The following is a 19,723-nucleotide window of genomic DNA, read 5'->3' as shown; positions in this document are numbered from 1 at the left end:
TTGACAACTTTAATTAAAAATTTTGTGGCTTCACAGTTGTCAATATCAGGAAGGACTTTTGTAACTGTAGCAATTATATATCATGATGGTCCTTCAATAACATCAGGACATTATACAGCTTATTTAAAGTGTAGAAATGGCTGGTCATTCTGCAATGATTCTGTTTTAATTTTCAAAAAAAAATTGCCATATGACCTTAAAAACTCTTACCTGGTGTTTTTAAAACCAAAATTTTAGGGAAAGAATCTCGGGATGTGCTCTGAGGAATTTCAAGAAGTTCTTATGGCTCCTACACTATTTGGCCTTGAGGATAAGTGTAGTACAGAGACATAACTTCTAACCATAAGACTGGACGTCATGGAAAAATAACTGCACTTTGAATGAGTTCAGAAAAACTATTTCTTTTTATAAGCTAATTGAAGCAGCGAATCAAAACATGGAGTAGAGGGAATGTAAGTCTGCAATGCTGTCTACTGTTTTACATTGCTTTGTGATTAAAAGTGATGTAGAGAATTAAATAATTGTACTAGTCATAAAGGTAGTGTAAGTCTGCTTCATAGTAAGCAGTATCAGTGTGATAGGAAATGTAGAACATGATTGAGCAAGAAGGGGAAGATATTACTAGTCCAGGATTGTGTAAATGATCTTCAACATTTTAATTCTGAAAGTTGCGGAAATGCGAAAAGACGGGATTGGCTTACAAGAAATCCAAGAGTTATACATGGCTCTGACACGATTTGGCCTTGTGGAATCGTGTGGTAGAGAGCAAGAAGTCATTTATTGTATGTAACATGTTTTTGAAAACGATGGAAGTTTTCTTTCAGAAAGTGGCGGGTTGAAAGTAATAACAGCACAACAGAGTGTAAGCTGTTCATAGGACATCCTTGGCCGTCATGGAAAGTAAGTTAACTTTAAGGAGTTCTGAATTCTGATTTGTAATGTATGGGTTTTTTAAACACAATCATTTTGATTGTGTTTTTTTTTCCCCGCTGTTATATGATGAATACCTTCAAGTCACTGTTTTAGTGAAATTTGATACATTCTGAGAACAGCAAAAATAAACCATTTAACATGTATAATTAATTCTGTTCTGTTTGCATTTATGATGTACATGTAGAACTGTGTAGGAGGCATGGAGAAGGTGAGGCTTCTGTCAGTGTCAAAGTTGTTGCATACAGTGCTCATATTCTACGTAGTCTTTTATATTTCATTACTTTCACTGTTTCTGACAGATCTAAAAAATTTTTTTTTAAAAGAACAGTAAGTATAAGGGAAGGAAACAGACAGTTATGTTAAAAGAAACACAGCTATAGGGAATAAACTAGGGATACTGTTACCCGCAATCCTCTGCTGATGATGTCACTGAGCATGTCATGAATGATGTAATATGTGACATCATCAGCAGTGGATTACGGGTAATAGTATCTCTAGTTTACTCCCCTATAGCTGTCTTTCTTTTAACATAACTGTCTGTTTCCTTCCCTTATACTTACTGTTCTTTTTTATAAAAAAAATTTTTGGGTTCGCTTCCGGTTCGCGTACCGGGGAGCGAACTGGGAAGCGAACTAAGAGAAATAGAGGTTGGCACAGTTGCAAATATTGTACCAATTTTTTTATAACGGGGAGGTAGTTCTGAAAAGAACTTTTTTTTAAATTGTTTTTGTTGTTTTATATTTTTTTTATTATTTTTCTGAACATTTTTTTTACTTTTTTTGAATTTTTCTGAACAGTTTTATATTTTTTTTGTTTTTTTTTCGGAGGGGGCAACGAAAACGATTCATTGTAAAGGGCTCAACAGGAGGAAGAAAACAAAAAAAAGAATTTATTGTTTGGGGAGTTTCGGACAAACATGAGCATGATTGTTAATAGCTCTTTTGATCAGAGTGATGCTACTTTCTGCGTAGCAAATGATTCCACTGCAATGTACGCAGACTTGTTTTACTTCACGAAATCTCGTTTGTATATTTGGCACCATCTCCCTGCCCTCTGGTCCCGTTACTTCCGGTACAACAGATCTTCTGGCCATAATAGGGAGATTATCTAGGTCGTCCTGTTCCTCTTCTTCCTCTTCTTGCTGAATTATAACTTTAGCAGGTGGTCCACTCTTCCTTGGATGTGGTGGAGGTGGTGGGGAAGCACCAGCTGAAGCTAGTAAAGAAGCCATTGCTCACTGGTAACAAAGGGTCTTTCTCTCACAATGATGAAAGTCAGAGTGAGGAAAGAAGGAGGGATTTTCACCATTTGGGAAAAAAAATAGTTCTCAACCAATGAAAAGTGTTCATTTTAGATCATATGACCTAGTCTTACATCATTAGGAAACCGAAAGTGAAATGAACCAATGAAAAGTGTTATTACCAAGTCACATGACCTGCTGTGTTTACGTTACGCGCTTTGCAGGGCCTCCCGGTTTGCTTCCAGAAACCTGTGCTTTGCGACTCGGTAAGCGTACGAGTTCGCTAACGTAGCACGTCATATGACGTATCACGCGACAACGCGAAACGTCATGCGGACGGGAGGCGTCACGATGTTGTTTTCTAACGCGGCAGTTGCGGTAAAGAAACGTTTACCGGCTCGCGGTCTATTTCGCGGCATCAAGGTCAGCTAACGGGAAGCTTCCCGATTCGCGAAGCGGGAACGAAGAAAAAATAAATATTTAAAAAAAAAAATTATTCATAAACATATAAAATATATTTTTGGATTTAAAGAAGAATACATTTTACAGCTACAGATATTAGCTGTTAAAAAACCAATGAAATTCACAGAAAAAACCATAGGTTATAGACCATATATAGTTAGGAATTAGCATTTACAAAACCTTGAAAATTCACTGAAAAAACCATAGGTTATAGACCATATATAGTTAGGAATTAGCATTTAAAAAACCTTATTTTACTCACACAAAACCATTGAAATTCCATATATAGTTAGTTGCACTAACTATATATCGCGCACCCGTAATCCACTGCTGATGATGTCACATATTACATCATTCATGACATGGTCAGTGACATCACTGATGACATCACTGATGACATCTCAAATGACATCACTGATGATATCTCATTTGACATCAATGGTCACATCAATGATGATATCATTAATGTGACAATACAATGCATCTCCTCACACTTTAATATAACCTCTGTTACACCCAGTGTTAAATACAGAGTATAATTTTTGAAACCATTGACACACCAATACTAGTTACTACATACCCACTCACTGATTCCTACGTCTACACACACATTCACTCATTCACCCATACAATCATTCATACATACAATCACTCATCTTTACAACACTATCATATGCACTCATACACCTATACAGACACTCACACTCTGCCACTCATCCATGGAGTTACTCACACACCTAGTCAGTCCTGTAAAGAATCAATCACAGTTCCATTTTCTAATCTACACAGTTAAACATAGAGTACCTTACATTTTAAAACATATACTAACACATACTTACTCTCTTATAGAATCACTGATACAAGTACACATTGATCTGCACAGAGTCACACACCTCCCAGCCAGTCATACACACACTCAGTCTCCCATACAAATACTTGTGCAACCAATCAATAACCCATATAGCTACTTATATAGCTACTGATCAACACATGCAGCAGCTTGCACAACAACAGACATGCTGATGCACACTTTCAGACAGTTTAGTCACTAACCCGTGCATTTAGTAAGACGCATTTAATCACTCACTCATACAGTCAATCACGCACCTACTAAAACCTTCATTGAGACACTTATACATCCACTCATTCTTCAATATGTAAAACATATTTAAACTTTACAGAAACACATAATCACTGGATGTTGTCATCAGTGATGTCATTTGAGATGTCATCAGTGATGTCATCAGTGATGTCACTGACCATGTCATGAATGATGTAATATGTGACATCATCAGCAGTGGATTACGGGTGCGCGATATATAGTTAGTGCAACTAACTATATATGGAATTTCAATGGTTTTGTGTGAGTAAAATAAGGTTTTTTAAATGCTAATTCCTAACTATATATGGTCTATAACCTATGGTTTTTTCAGTGAATTTTCAAGGTTTTGTAAATGCTAATTCCTAACTATATATGGTCTATAACCTATGGTTTTTTCTGTGAATATATATATATATACGCTAAAAAAACCGTAAGAAATTCATAGAAAAAAAACATAGGTTTCAGGGACCATAGAAATTTGCCTGTTATAGTTAGTTGAGCAAACTATTCCTCACATGCTCGCAATGCACTGCTGATGATGTCACATATTATATCACTCATGACATGGTGAGTGACATCACTGATGACATCTGAAATGACATCACTGATTACATCACTCATGACATCATCCAGTGAATGTGTGTTTCTGTAAAGGTTAAATATGTTTTATATATATTACCTACTGGCGGTCGCCAGTAGGTATATATAGTTAGGACTTTTTTCCTATGGGATTTTTGAAAATTCTATGTCGAATAACTTTGGCGTTTGATGACGGAATTGGCTGAAATTTTCAGGAAAATGGCACATTTTGTTTCTGAGCAGCCCTTGAAAATTTTGGGGGCAGTTTCGTCAAGGGGGGGCAGAGAAAAAAGGGGGTCCCAAAACGTGTTTTTCCCATGCAATTTTCCATAGGGCCGGTTGGCCTCACTTTTAGCTCGAACGGCTGAATGGATTTTCACGAAACTTGGCAAAATTGTAGGGACTGGTAGCCCGATGTGCCTTTGCTAGGTCTCAATATATGTGCTCCAGTGGATTTTGAGAAATTAACGTTCAAAAAAATATATATATCTGTAAGCGCGCTCCGGGCAGCGCACCGGTTCGCGTCCCTGACGCGTAACGGAACTTCGCGAAGCGAATCTGATTGGCTCTCCGGTGTCTGTCAACATTCTAAACAGTCCGGAGCGGCCGCCATCTTGTATCTTGGTAGGATCGAGAGACAAGAGGAGGCCAAAACAAAGGGGGAAATGACCATAAGGGGGCATAGTAGATCCTCCCTGACCCCCTAGGTTTGATGTGGAGGCTTTAAAAGGGCCCCGCGGGGCAAAAAAAAATAAAATGTTTTTGTTTTTTTTTGCGTGAGGAGCGCCCGGTACGCGCACCGGGAAGCGGTCTGGGGAGCGTACTATAAGGAAAAAAGAATGATAGACTATGATATTTTGAAATATTGTATGTTTATTGATTGTTCTTTTTGTTGTTTTTTTTTTGTTTTTTTTTATTTCAGTAGCAGTATTTATGATTATTAAATATAAATTTATTTTTGTGATTGTGCACAGTATACTATAAGTCTGACTTTACATTATAATCAATTTGGTACTAGTTTATGAATTACATATAAAAATGATTAAAGACTCAAACAATTTTTTATTATTAAATATAATTTTATTTTTCTGATTCTTTTTAAAAATGTAATAGAACGTCTAACATTTGACAACCGATATGTCTTCTTTTTGACTGAACATAACTTCCCACATTGACCGTCCTCATATTGAAGTAAGAAATCCACAGATTCTACACATTGTAGAAGTTCATGGTCTCGTGATTCATCCATGAATTCCAAGTCAATGGGTTCAATGATTTCCTCATTGTTATGTTATGTTATGTTATGTTAAGGGGGTGCTTGTAAAGCGCACTGTCACCGTGAGTTTCATGGCGCTTGTTCATCTCTAGGACAATTTCAAAGGAAACGTTCTGTTCTCCTTCCATTTTTGTGCTGAAATTTGCATAAAAAATAAATATATCAGTAGAGATAGGGCACTGTTGGGTTTAAGTTCAGACAGGTACTTTTCAGGCGTGAAGTAGTACTATTAAAAAGTGCCTGTGAAAAAGCCTAAGTAAATTCATAATTATACCGTAGAAACCTAAATCAATCCATAATTATAATAAAGAAGCCTTTCTCAATGTCTAACTCTTATAGAGGGATAGTATATAACTATCTGAAAATGTTTTCAAATTTATAAAATAACATCTTACCTTTTAAAAACAAGTTTAAGTTGTCAGTGAAAATGATCTTGCAATGTAGTTCAGGAAGTAGTAGTCAAAATGGCTCTTTCTTTATATATATTCAGGTACATAACCAATCAAATGTCAGGTAAAAAAAGTAGAAAATGAAAGTAACATTTTAATTGGTTGTCAATTCCAACACTTCAGATGTGTTTTGTGAAGTAATTTACCTCAGGGTATTTAGAGAGGTCTACAGGCTAAATGGCTAAATGGAATTCCAATCAAATTTGTGAAAATGGTAGGGATTGGTATGTAGTATGAGCTAATCTATATTTGGTGAAAGTGTCTCCGGTGGTTTTTCTGTATATTACTTTCCCACCTTTTTTGAGCGAGCTCTTCCCGGTGCGCGCCCCGGTACGCGAACCGGCAGCGTTACGGGAGTCCTCCATTTTGTGTTTCGGTAGAATTGAGATACAAGATGGAGGGCAAATAATGTTCAGAATGGGTAGAAGGGGGCACGGTAGACGTATCCTGACCCCCTAGGTTTTCTGAGGGTGGCTGAGGAGGCCCATATGTGCGAAAAAAAAACATTTTTTTTCAAATTTTCGCGCGGTTAGCATCCGGTGCGCGTACCGGGTAGCGCTCCGGGGAGCGTACTTTGGTGAAAATTATAAGTTAGAGTAAAATAATAATTGTGAGTGATCAGATGTAGGGTAGCTCTGAAAAGAGCTTTTGGGTCCTGTGGCTGATGTAGGTACCTACAAGTAGGTACCAATGCACAGTCTTAAATTGAGGATGAAAATTCTGTTCCCCTCATCTGAGAAGTGAACTCCATCTGCTCTGTAGATATCTTGCATGTAGTAACGCAAGTTATTGTTGTAGATGGAGCCCATTCCATGGTCTTTCATGTAAGCTGAAACAGACTTATTTACATGCTTCCTCGATTTCTCAATTTGTGGACAAAATTGGTTGGACCACTTCCATTTCTGTCTTTGGCATATATTTGAATATACCAAGGCAGTTTGAGGAAATAGTGCCATCAATTGCTCAAAGGTGTCCTTTAAAAGCATTTCCAGACCTACCCCAGTCAAAGTGCCCAAGTCATTTCCTCCACAGTGCACAATTAACAGGTCAGGTTTTGGCAAATGGAAAAAGGTTTTCACCAATGGTATCAATTGGTGAAATCTTAATCCTCTGTGGCCAATCCAGTTGATTTCCACATTTTGTAAATTGAGGTTGTGTAAATTTCTGTTATCAGCATACCTTTGAGCCCAGTGGATATAACTATGTCCATCAATCCAGACAGAAAACATAGTGAGAGGAGGTTCTGCTGCAGTCAGATGAAGTGTGGTAATGAAATGGCAGTTGAATCAGTAGGAGTATGTAATGAAAAAAACTGTGGAGTTTCTGTGGTAATTAATCAGTAGCAGTGATTAGTGGATTTTGATTGCTGAAAACAGAAAGTTAGGGTGCATGGATGAGTTCTTTGAAAGATGTAATTTGAATGGTCAAGAAAAAATCATTTTATGAAAGATTGCACTGGATACGCAGGTGTACTGAGAGTTCAGAGTTCAATTGAAACATTGTTGTGTGAAGTTGCAAACATGAGAGGTCTTTCAGGAGGTGGTTGCTATGCAAAAAAGGCAGAAAGGGCAGAGGGGGGAAGGGTGTTGATTTGAAAAAAGTGAGGGAAGAGTTTTGATTGGGTGACATGAGAGATATGTGTGATGAATTACAGCATTTCTGTGCTTTTTTTGGCTGCAGCCTCTGAAGTGCATACCCTTTGCTCTTCTGAAGACAAATTGGTGTGTGCCTGAGTCTGTTTTGAAACTCAAAAAGTATTTGCTAAGGTGAGAAAAAATTCATTTAATTTAGATAGAGAATAGTATGCTTTAAGGAGAACATTATGAAGAAAGTTGTGTATTTAAAATGTTGCTTTGTTTCATAGGTTGCTTGGGGCATATTTACAAGGCCTTTGAGTCCCTTTGATGTTATTTTCCCCATTTTAATTTAATTCATTTCCCCGTGGTGCAAGGTCCTTGTAAATACGCCCCCATGTGTGCTTGGCAAATTTAGATTTTGTTTCTTTGAGTTACATAGCCATGTAAAAAAGTGATGGAAAAATGGTGCAAGGGCCTTCAAAATACGCTTTCATGTGTGTTAGGGCATTTTAAGTCACTTCCCCTTGAATGTAGTTGAATAACTGCTTTAGTTGATGTGTTTAAAAACGTTTATTGAAGTCATTTAAGTTTCTTGATCTGTACTGCTAAAGTTTTATAGGCTGCTTGGGGCATATTTACAAGGCCTTTGAGTCCCTTTGATGTTATTTTCTCCATTTTAATTTAAGTCATTTCCCCGTGGTGCAAGGTCCTTGTAAATACGCCCCAATGTGTGCTTGTCAAATTTAGATTTTGTTTCTTTGAGTTACATAGCCATGTTAAAAGTGATGGAAAAATAGTGCAAGGGCCTTCAAAATACGCTTTCATGTGTGTTAGGGCATTTTAAGTCACTTCCCCTTGAATGTAGTTGAATAACTGCTTTAGTTGATGTGTTTAAAAACGTTTATTGAAGTCATTTAAGTTTCTTGATATGTACTGCTAGAGTTTCATAGGCTGCTTGGGGCATATTTAAAAGGCCTTTCGAGTCCCTTTGATGTTATTTTCCCCATTTTAATTTAAGTTATTTCCCTATGGTGTAAGGTCCTTGTAAATACGCCCCCATGTGTGCTTGGCTAATTTAAGTACTGATAGGATGTGCTTCTACATAGGACCTGTGTTGTGTTTTCAAATTATGACCAGAAAATCGTTTTTTTTTTTTTAAACGCTTTTCACATTTATGAGAAGGTCATATTTTGTATGCTTCTTTAAATGAATATTGAACTGAGAAATATTAAACTGAGGCTTCTGTAAGTGTCAAAGGAGGTGAGTAATGTACACTGCCCTGTTGGATACAGTCCACATCCTCTGCGTACTCTTGGATATGCTAGACTAAATCTGCTCAATGAGATAACTAAGCTGAGGAAACACAGGTTATGTGATTCTGAAATGAGGAAAAGAAATTCCACATTTTTCAATTACATCACCTGTGTTTCCTAACTTTACGAATCACATTGTGCAGATGAGGTTTAGGCCTGTCCACGTACACAGAAGAGGTCTGGCCTTTGTTCAAGAGTGAAGTGGACATGACTCACTTCATTGGTAGGCCTGCACATGCATTATCTCCTCTGTACTCTTCAACAAGCCTAAATTTCATCTGCAACCCTGAGTAGGCCTCACCTCAAACAAACCTCTGGATAGGCCACACCTTATCGCCATCCTAAATCCATCATTTAAAATGTTAGGGGCAGATTTATGATGGTCGTGTGCCTCTTTTGCGCCACTGTGCGTCACTTTTGTGACGCTGCGGAGGTGCAAAAGATTTGCTATGTTGCGACATATTTACAACTTGATGCATCTAGGCAGATGTGTCATGCTGTAAAGTCCTGTGTCACATGAAACCGATGCAGCAGTTATGCAAAAGATGCACCATGTTGCAAGACAGGCCTCACTTCATCTCCAACAAGATACCGTCAGTTTAAACTGTAAACATTTAGGACTGTGTAGGGGGCATGGAGAAACTGAATCTTCTGTAAATGTCAAAATTGTTGTATATAGTGCTCAACTTCTGTGTACTCTTTGATATGCTAGACTCCATCTGCACAATGAGATACCTAAGCAAAGGAAACACAGGTGATGTGATTGTGAAATGAGGAAAAGAAATTCCACATTTTTCAATTACATCACCTGTGTTTCCTAACTTTACAAATCACATTGTGCAGATGAGGTTTAGGCCTGTCCACGGACACAGAAGAGGTCTGGCCTTTGTTCAAGAGTGAAGTGGACATGACTCACTTCATTGGTAGGCCTGCACATGTATTATCTCCTCTGTACTCTTCAACAAGCCTAAATTTCATCTGCAACCCTGAGTAGGCCTCACCTCAAACAAACCTCTGGATAGGCCACAGCTGATCGTCATCCTGAATCAATCATTTACAATGTTAGGGACAGATTTATGATGGCCGTGTGCCTCTTTTGCGCCACTGTGCGTCACTTTTGTGACGCAGCGGCAGTGCAAAAGATTTGCTATGTTGCGACATATTTACAACGTGATGCATCTAGTCAGATGTGTCATGCTGTAAAGTCCTGTGCCACATGAAACCGATGCAGCAGTGATACAAAAGATGCACCATGTTGCAAGACAGGCCTCACTTCTTCTCCAACACGATACCGTCAGTTTAAACTGTAAACATTTAGGACTGTGTAGGGGGCATGGAGAAGCTGAATCTTCTGTAAATGTCAAAATTGTTGTATACAGTGCTCAACTTCTGTGTACTCTTTGATATGCTAGACTCCATCTGCACAATGAGATACCTAAGCAAAGGAAACACAGGTTATGTGATTCTGAAATGAGGAAAAGAAATTCCACATTTTTCAATGACATCACCTGTGTTTCCTAACTTTACGAATCATATTGTGCAGATGAGGTTTAGGCCTGTCCACGGACACAGAAGAGGTCGGGCCTTTGTTCAAGAGTGAAGCGGACATGACTCACTTCATTGGTAGGCCTGCACATGTATTATCTCCTCTGTACTCTTCAACAAGCCTAAATTTCATCTGCAACCCTGAGTAGGCCTCACCTCAAACAAACCTCTAGATAGGCCACACCTTATCGTCATCCTGAATCAATCATTTAAAATGTTAGCGGCAGATTTATGATGACCGTGTGCCTCTTTTGCGCCACTGTGCGTCACTTTTGTGACGCAGCGGCGGTGCAAAAGATTTGCTATGTTGCGACATATTTACAACTTGATGCATCTAGTCAGATGTGTCATGCTGTAAAGTCCTGTGCCACATGAAACCGATGCAGCAGTGATGCAAAAGATGCACCATGTTGCAAGACAGGCCTCACTTCTTCTCCAACAAGATACCGTCAGTTTAAACTGTAAACATTTAGGACTGTGTAGGGGGCATGGAGAAGCTGAATCTTCTGTAAATGTCAAAATTGTTGTATACAATGCTCAACTTCTGTGTACTCTTTGATATGCTAGTCTCCATCTGCACTATGAGATACCTAGGCAAAGGAAACACAGGTGATGTGATTGTGAAATGAGGAAAAGAAATTCCACATTTTTCAATTACATCACCTGTGTTTCCTAACTTTACGAATCACATTGTGCAGATGAGGTTTAGGCCTGTCCACGGACACAGAAGAAGTCTGGCCTTTGTTCAAGAGTGAAGTGGACATGACTCACTTCATTGGTAGGCCTGCACATGTATTATCTCCTCTGTACTCTTCAACAAGCCTAAATTTCATCTGCAACCCTGAGTAGGCCTCACCTCAAACAAACCTCTGGATAGGCCACACCTTATCGTCATCCTGAATCAATCATTTAAAATGTTAGGGACAGATTTATGATAGCCGTGTGCCTCTTTTGCGCCACTGTGCGTCACTTTTGTGACGCAGCGGCGGTGCAAAAGATTTGCTATGTTGCGACATATTTACAACTTGATGCATCTAGGCAGATGTGTCATGCTGTAAAGTCCTGTGCCACATGAAACCGATGCAGCAGTGATGCAAAAGATGCACCATGTTGCAAGACAGGCCTCACTTCTTCTCCAACAAGATACCGTCAGTTTAAACTGTAAACATTTAGGACTGCGTAGGGGGCATAGAGAAGATGAATCTTCTGTAAATGTCAAAATTGTTGTATACAGTGCTCAACTTCTGTGTACTCTTTGATATTCTAGACTCCATCTGCACAATGAGATACCTAAGCAAAGGAAACACAGGTGATGTGATTGTGAAATGAGGAAAATAAATTCCACATTTTTCAATTACATCACCTGTGTTTCCAAACTTTACAAATCACATTGTGCAGATGAGGTTTAGGCCTGTCCACGGACACAGAAGAGGTCTGGCCTTTGTTCAAGAGTGAAGTGGACATGACTCACTTCATTGGTAGGCCTGCACATGTATTATCTCCTCTGTACTCTTCAACAAGCCTAAATTTCATCTGCAACCCTGAGTAGGCCTCACCTCAAACAAACCTCTAGATAGGCCACACCTTATCGTCATCCTGAATCAATCATTCAAAATGTTAGGGACAGATTTATGATAGCCGTGTGCCTCTTTTGCGCCGCTGTGCGTAACTTTTTTGACGCAGTTGCGGTGCAAAGATTTGCTATGTTGCGACATATTTACAACTCGATGCATCTAGGCAGATGTGTCATGCTGTAAAGTCCTGTGCCACATGAAACCGATGCAGCAGTGATGCAAAAGATGCACCATGTTGCAAGACAGGCCTCACTTCATCTCCAACAAGATACCGTCAGTTTAAACTGTAAACATTTAGGACTGTGTAGGGGGCATGGAGAAGCTGAATCTTCTGTAAATGTTAAAATTGTTGTATACAGTGCTCAACTTCTGTGTACTCTTTGATATGCTAGACTCCATCTGCACAATGACATACCTAAGCAAAGGAAACACAGGTGATGTGATTGTGAAATGAGGAAAAGAAATTCCACATTTTTCAATTACATCACATGTGTTTCCTAACTTTACGAATCACATTGTGCAGATGAGGTTTAGGCCTGTCCACGGACACAGAAGAGGTCTGGCCTTTGTTCAAGAGTGAAGTGGACATGACTCACTTCATTGGTAGGCCTGCACATGTATTATCTCCTCTGTACTCTTCAACAAGCCTAAATTTCATCTGCAACCCTGAGTAGGCCTCACCTCAAACAAACCTCTGGATATGCCACAGCTTATCGTCATCCTGAATCAATCATTTAAAATGTTAGGGGCAGATTTATGATGGCCGTGTGCCTCTTTTGCGCCACTGTGCGTCACTTTTGTGACGCAGCGGCGGTGCAAAAGATTTGCTATGTTGCGACATATTTACAACTTGATGCATCTAGGCAAATGTGTCATGCTGTAAAGTCCTGTGCCACATGAAACTGATGCAGCAGTGATGCAAAAGATGCACCATGTTGCAAGACAGGCCTCACTTCATCTCCAACAAGATACCGTCAGTTTAAACTGTAAACATTTAGGACTGTGTAGGGGGCATGGAGAAGCTGAATCTTCTGTAAATGTCAAAATTGTTGTATACAGTGCTCAACTTCTGTGTACTCTTTGATATGCTAGACTCCATCTGCACTATGAGATACCTAAGCAAAGGAAACACAGGTGATGTGATTGTGAAATGAGGAAAAGAAATTCCACATTTTTCAATTACATCACCTGTGTTTCCTAACTTTACGAATCACATTGTGCAGATGAGGTTTAGGCCTGTCCACGGACACAGAAGAGGTCTGGCCTTTGTTCAAGAGTGAAGTGGACATGACTCCCTTCATTGGTAGGCCTGCACATGTATTATCTCCTCTGTACTCTTCAACAAGCCTAAATTTCATCTGCAACCCTGAGTAGGCCTCACCTCAAACAAACCTCTGGATAGGCCACACCTTATCGTCATCCTGAATCAATCATTTAAAATGTTAGGGACAGATTTATGATAGCCGTGTGCCTCTTTTGCGCCACAGTGCGTCACTTTTGTGACGCAGCGGCGGTGCAAAAGATTTGCTATGTTGCAACATATTTACAACTTGATGCATCTAGGCAGATGTGTCATGCTGTAAAGTCCTGTGCCACATGAAACCGATGCAGCAGTGATGCAAAAGATGCACCATGTTGCAAGACAGGCCTCACTTCTTCTCCAACAAGATACCGTCAGTTTAAACTGTAAACATTTAGGACTGGGTAGGGGGCATGGAGAAGATGAATCTTCTGTAAATGTCAAAATTGTTGTATACAATGCTCAACTTCTGTGTACTCTTTGATATGCTAGACTCCATCTGCACAATGAGATACCTAAGCAAAGGAAACACAGGTGATGTGATTGTGAAATGAGGAAAAGAAATTCCACATTTTTCAATTACATCACCTGTGTTTCCTAACTTTACGAATCACATTGTGCAGATGAGGTTTAGGCCTGTCCACGGACACAGAAGAGGTCTGGCCTTTGTTCAAGAGTGAAGTGGACATGACTCACTTCATTGGTAGGCCTGCACATGTATTATCTCCTCTGTACTCTTCAACAAGCCAAGATTTCATCTGCAACCCTGAGTAGGCCTCACCTCAAACAAACCTCTGGATAGGCCACACCTTATCGTCATCCTGAATAAATCATTTAAAATGTTAGGGACAGATTTATGATAGCCGTGTGCCTCTTTTGCGCCGCTGTGCGTCACTTTTGTGACGCAGCGGCGGTGCAAAAGATTTGCTATGTTGCGACATATTTACAACTTGATGCATCTAGGCAGATGTGTCATGCTGTAAAGTCCTGTGCCACATGAAACCGATGCAGCAGTGATGCAAAAGATGCACCATGTTGCAAGACAGGCCTCACTTCATCTCCAACAAGATACCGTCAGTTTAAACTGTAAACATTTAGGACTGTGTAGGGGGCATGGAGAAGCTGAATCTTCTGTAAATGTCAAAATTGTTGTATACAGTGCTCAACTTCTGTGTACTCTTTGATATGCTAGACTCCATCTGCACAATGACATACCTAAGCAAAGGAAACACAGGTAATGTGATTGTGAAATGAGGAAAAGAAATTCCACATTTTTCAATTACATCACCTGTGTTTCCTAACTTTACGAATCACATTGTGCAGATGAGGTTTAGGCCTTTCCACGGACACAGAAGAGGTCTGGCCTTTGTTCAAGAGTGAAGTGGACATGACTCACTTCATTGGTAGGCCTGCACATGTATTATCTCCTCTGTACTCTTCAACAAGCCTAAATTTCATCTGCAACCCTGAGTAGGCCTCACCTCAAACAAACCTCTGGATAGGCCACACCTTATCATCATCCTGAATCAATCATTTAAAATGTTAGGGACAGATTTATGATAGCCGTGTGCCTCTTTTGCGCCACTGTGCGTCACTTTTGTGACGCAGCAGCGGTGCAAAAGATTTGCTATGTTGCGACATATTTACAACTTGATGCATCTAGGCAGATGTGTCATGCTGTAAAGTCCTGTGCCACATGAAACCGATGCAGCAGTGATGCAAAAGATGCACCATGTTGCAAGACAGGCCTCACTTCATCTCCAACAAGATACCGTCAGTTTAAACTGTAAACATTTAGGACTGTGTAGGGGGCATGGAGAAGCTGAATCTTCTGTAAATGTCAAACTTTTTGTATACAGTGCTCAACTTCTGTGTACTCTTTGATATGCTAGACTCCATCTGCACTATGAGATACCTAAGCAAAGGAAACACAGGTGATGTGATTGTGAAATGAGGAAAAGAAATTCCACATTTTTCAATTACATCACCTGTGTTTCCTAACTTTACGAATCACATTGTGCAGATGAGGTTTAGGCCTGTCCACGGACACAGAAGAGGTCTGGCCTTTGTTCAAGAGTGAAGTGGACATGACTCACTTCATTGGTAGGCCTGCACATGTATTATCTCCTCTGTACTCTTCAACAAGCCTAAATTTCATCTGCAACCCTGAGTAGGCCTCACCTCAAACAAACCTCTGGATAGGCCACACCTTATCGTCATCCTGAATCAATCATTTAAAATGTTAGGGACAGATTTATGATAGCCGTGTGCCTCTTTTATGCCGCTATGCGTCACTTTTGTGACGCAGCGGCGGTGCAAAAGATTTGCTATGTTGCGACATATTTACAACTTGATGCATCTAGGGCAGAAGTGTCATGCTGTAAAGTCCTGTGCCACATGAAACCGATGCAGCAGTGATGCAAAAGATGCACCATGTTGCAAGACAGGCCTCACTTCATCTCCAACAAGATACCGTCAGTTTAAACTGTAAACATTTAGGACTGTGTAGGGCGCATGGAGAAGCTGAATCTTCTGTAAATGTCAAAATTGTTGTATACAGTGCTCAACTTCTGTGTACTCTTTGATATGCTAAACTCCATCTGCACAATGAGATACCTAAGCAAAGGAAACACAGGTTATGTGATTCTGAAATGAGGAAAAGAAATTCCACATTTTTCAATGACATCACCTGTGTTTCCTAACTTTACGAATCACATTGTGCAGATGAGGTTTAGGCCTGTCCACGGACACAGAAGAGGTCTGGCCTTTTTTCAAGAGTGAAGCGGACATGACTCACTTCATTGGTAGGCCTGCACATGTATTATCTCCTCTGTACTCTTCAACAAGCCTAAATTTCATCTGCAACCCTGAGTAGGCCTCACCTCAAACAAACCTCTAGATAGGCCACACCTTATCGTCATCCTGAATCAATCATTTAAAATGTTAGGGGCAGATTTATGATGGCCGTGTGCCTCTGTTGCGCCACTGTGCGTCACTTTTGTGACGCAGCGGCGGTGCAAAAGATTTGCTATGTTGCGACATATTTACAACTTGATGCATCTAGGCAAATGTGTCATGCTGTAAAGTCCTGTGCCACATGAAACTGATGCAGCAGTGATGCAAAAGATGCACCATGTTGCAAGACAGGCCTCACTTCATCGCCAACAAGATGCCGTCAGTTTAAACTGTAAACATTTAGGACTGTGTAGGGGGCATGGAGAAGCTGAATCTTCTGTAAATGTCAAAATTGTTGTATACAGTGCTCAACTTCTGTGTATTCTTTGATATGCTAGACTCCATCTGCACTATGAGATACCTAAGCAAAGGAAACACAGGTGATGTGATTGTGAAATGAGGAAAAGAAATTCCACATTTTTCAATTACATCACCTGTGTTTCCTAACTTTACGAATCACATTGTGCAGATGAGGTTTAGGCCTGTCCACGGACACAGAAGAGGTCTGGCCTTTGTTCAAGAGTGAAGTGGACATGACTCACTTCATTGGTAGGCCTGCACAGGTATTATCTCCTCTGTACTCTTCAACAAGCCTAAATTTCATCTGCAACCCTGAGTAGGCCTCACCTCAAACAAACCTCTGGATAGGCCACACCTTATCGTCATCCTGAATCAATCATTTAAAATGTTAGGGACAGATTTATGATAGCCGTGTGCCTCTTTTGCGCCACAGTGCGTCACTTTTGTGACGCAGCGGCGGTGCAAAAGATTTGCTATGTTGCGACATATTTACAACTTGATGCATCTAGGCAGATGTGTCATGCTGTAAAGTCCTGTGCCACATGAAACCGATACAGCAGTGATGCAAAAGATGCACCATGTTGCAAGACAGGCCTCACTTCTTCTCCAACAAGATACCGTCAGTTTAAACTGTAAACATTTAGGACTGGGTAGGGGGCATGGAGAAGATGAATCTTCTGTAAATGTCAAAATTGTTGTATACAGTGCTCAACTTCTGTGTACTCTTTGATATGCTAGACTCCATCTGCACAATGAGATACCTAAGCAAAGGAAACACAGGTGATGTGATTGTGAAATGAGGAAAAGAAATTCCACATTTTTCAATTACATCACCTGTGTTTCCTAACTTTACGAATCACATTGTGCAGATGAGGTTTAGGCCTGTCCACGGACACAGAAGAGGTCTGGCCTTTGTTCAAGAGTGAAGTGGACATGACTCACTTCATTGGTAGGCCTGCACATGTATTATCTCCTCTGTACTCTTCAACAAGCCTAAATTTCATCTGCAACCCTGAGTAGGCCTCACCTCAAACAAACCTCTGGATAGGCCACACCTTATCATCATCCTGAATCAATCATTTAAAATGTTAGGGACAGATTTATGATAGCCGTGTGCCTCTTTTATGCCGCTATGCGTCACTTTTGTGACGCAGCGGCGGTGCAAAAGATTTGCTATGTTGCGACATATTTACAACTTGATGCATCTAGGGCAGATGTGTCATGCTGTAAAGTCCTGTGCCACATGAAACCGATGCAGCAGTGATGCAAAAGATGCACCATGTTGCAAGACAGGCCTCACTTCATCGCCAACAAGATACCGTCAGTTTAAACTGTAAACATTTAGGACTGTGTAGGGCGCATGGAGAAGCTGAATCTTCTGTAAATGTCAAAATTGTTGTATACAGTGCTCAACTTCTGTGTACTCTTTGATATGCTAAACTCCATCTGCACAATGAGATACCTAAGCAAAGGAAACACAGGTTATGTGATTCTGAAATGAGGAAAAGAAATTCCACATTTTTCAATGACATCACCTGTGTTTCCTAACTTTACGAATCACATTGTGCAGATGAGGTTTAGGCCTGTCCACGGACACAGAAGAGGTCTGGCCTTTTTTCAAGAGTGAAGTGGACATGACTCACTTCATTGGTAGGCCTGCACATGTATTATCTCCTCTGTACTCTTCAACAAGCCTAAATTTCATCTGCAACCCTGAGTAGGCCTCACCTCAAACAAACCTCTGGATAGGCCACACCTTATCGTCATCCTGAATCAATCATTTAAAATGTTAGGGACAGATTTATGATAGCCGTGTGCCTCTTTTGCGCCGCTGTGCGTCACTTTTGTGACGCAGCGGCGGTGCAAAAGATTTGCTATGTTGCGACATATTTACAACTTGATGCATCTAGGCCGATGTGTCATGCTGTAAAGTCCTGTGCCACATGAAACCGATGCAGCAGTGATGCAAAAGATGCACCATGTTGCAAGACAGGCCTCACTTCATCTCCAACAAGATACCGTCAGTTTAAACTGTAAACATTTAGGACTGTGTAGGGGGCATGGAGAAGCTGAATCTTCTGTAAATGTCAAACCTTTTGTATACAGTGCTCAACTTCTGTGTACTCTTTGATATGCTAGACTCCATCTGCACTATGAGATACCTAAGCAAAGGAAACACAGGTGATGTGATTGTGAAATGAGGAAAAGAAATTCCACATTTTTCAATTACATCACCTGTGTTTCCTAACTTTACGAATCACATTGTGCAGATGAGGTTTAGGCCTGTCCACGGACACAGAAGAGGTCTGGCCTTTGTTCAAGAGTGAAGTGGACATGACTCACTTCATTGGTAGGCCTGCACATGTATTATCTCCTCTGTACTCTTCAACAAGCCTAAATTTCATCTGCAACCCTGAGTAGGCCTCACCTCAAACAAACCTCTGGATAGGCCACACCTTATCGTCATCCTGAATCAATCATTTAAATGTTAGGGACAGATTTATGATAGCCGTGTGCCTCTTTTGCGCCACAGTGCGTCACTTTTGTGAAGCAGCGGCGGTGCAAAAGATTTGCTATGTTGCAACATATTTACAACTTGATGCATCTAGGCAAATGTGTCATGCTGTAAAGTCCTGTGCCACATGAAACCGATGCAGCAGTGATGCAAAAGATGCACCATGTTGCAAGACAGGCCTCACTTCTTCTCCAACAAGATACCGTCAGTTTAAACTGTAAACATTTAGGACTGGGTAGGGGGCATGGAGAAGATGAATCTTCTGTAAATGTCAAAATTGTTGTATACAGTGCTCAACTTCTGTGTACTCTTTGATATGCTAGACTCCATCTGCACAATGAGATACCTAAGCAAAGGAAACACAGGTGATGTGATTGTGAAATGAGGAAAAGAAATTCCACATTTTTCAATTACATCACCTGTGTTTCCTAACTTTACGAATCACATTGTGCAGATGAGGTTTAGGCCTTTCCATGGACACAGAAGAGGTCTGGCCTTTGTTCAAGAGTGAAGTGGACATGACTCACTTCATTGGTAGGCCTGCACATGTATTATCTCCTCTGTACTCTTCAACAAGCCTAAATTTCATCTGCAACCCTGAGT

Source organism: Lissotriton helveticus, chromosome 3_1, assembly GCF_964261635.1.
Source record: "Lissotriton helveticus chromosome 3_1, aLisHel1.1, whole genome shotgun sequence".
Classification (NCBI taxonomy): Eukaryota; Metazoa; Chordata; class Amphibia; order Caudata; family Salamandridae; genus Lissotriton; species Lissotriton helveticus.
This window is presented reverse-complemented; position numbering follows the sequence as displayed.